The 1,297-nt window shown below is 43.6% G+C and overlaps 1 pseudogene; it reads right to left on the bottom strand.

Moving 5' to 3' along the window:
• Positions 1-8: 8 nt before the first annotated feature.
• Positions 9-966, bottom strand: LOC117800296 (annotated as a pseudogene).
• Between the last annotated feature and the right edge of the window lie 331 nt (positions 967-1,297).

Below are 1,297 nucleotides of genomic sequence, written 5' to 3'. Positions count from 1 at the left end.
TTTTTTTTTTTCCCTGCTGTCATCAGTCATTCTACCCACAGGAAAGTAAAAATGCCAATAAAGAAGGCAGTTTGTTCTAGAGAAGAAATTGCAAACATTCTGGAGACATCCCACTCCTTGGTATATCTGATGAAGTTGTCAGGATCGTGTTCTGGTTTGAACCTTGAAGCCGCCGCCACCTTAGGAATGCTTCACAAAACAAACAAAATGTGCAGAGTTTTCCCTGCATGTTTATTTTAGTACTGAAAAGAAGATGCCTGTAAGGCCTGGGCTTTGCATAAAATAGCATTAATCAAGATGGTAACAGAATTGTACTGGATATGTCTGTCTACAGGTTTTACGGCAGGATTTGCAGATGGTTATCGTCTTGGTACAGTTCCTCGGCCTCCTGGTTGCGTTCGATGCACCTGTACTGGTAGGAGGCCGAGACAGCCGTGGGGGTGGCTGCCACTACCTCCGTCTCCCCCTTGCCCGGCCGAACCCCACTCCGCCTACTGGTGCCCACTTCTGTGCAACAACAGCCGAGCTTGAATTCCAGAAAGTGTTTCCTGATGAAAGGACATGGGTCCCTTCAGAGCTCTAGATTCCACTACGCGTCATGCCCCAAATTTGGGTAAGGGCCAGATGAATAAGAACACATGGTATGTTGTCACTTATACGAATATTCTGGGTTTCTGTGCTTTATTTTTCACCAAAGCCACAGATCTCAAGACTTAGGGTTATAAAAAGGATTCCGGTCATTAACAGTTTAAGAGTATTAAACCCTCTCCATTCCTTTGAAAAAGAACGGTATGAAGGCAAAGTCAATGTCTTGAGGGCAGGGACTCATTTGTGAGGGTCAGGTTCTGCCACACGATCCCCGCTGAGCGGACGGTTGTAACAGACACTGTGCCTTATTTCAAGCTCTTACAAATTCTCATATCCAGAGAGGCATCTGTTGCTGAAGCCCTCACGGTCAATGGTCATTTCAGCTGCAGTTAATAAAGGTCACTGAGCATCATTTACCACTTACATTCAGGGTTAATAGGGAACATCTGGTAATTTCTAATCTTGTTCTCTGCTCTTCTTTCTATTTAACTACATAAACAAATGTCAGGCTAGGTGCTTCCTTTGGGGTGGGCAGTGTAGAAAAAAGTCTGTTATCAAGATTTTTATAAATAGTCAAATGGAGCTATCTGGAATTTTTGCTTCCTTGATTTACTTCTAGTTGTATTTCACTCACATTTCACTGGGCTTCTTTGTACCACAAATATTTATTGCACACCGTCAGGCTAAATGCACCAGGCAAACACCTTGA

Source organism: Ailuropoda melanoleuca, unplaced genomic scaffold, assembly GCF_002007445.2.
Source record: "Ailuropoda melanoleuca isolate Jingjing unplaced genomic scaffold, ASM200744v2 unplaced-scaffold67720, whole genome shotgun sequence".
In the NCBI taxonomy this organism is placed as follows: Eukaryota; Metazoa; Chordata; class Mammalia; order Carnivora; family Ursidae; genus Ailuropoda; species Ailuropoda melanoleuca.
The sequence above is the reverse complement of the archived record's forward strand: the minus strand, read 5'-3'. Positions and strand labels throughout refer to the sequence as shown.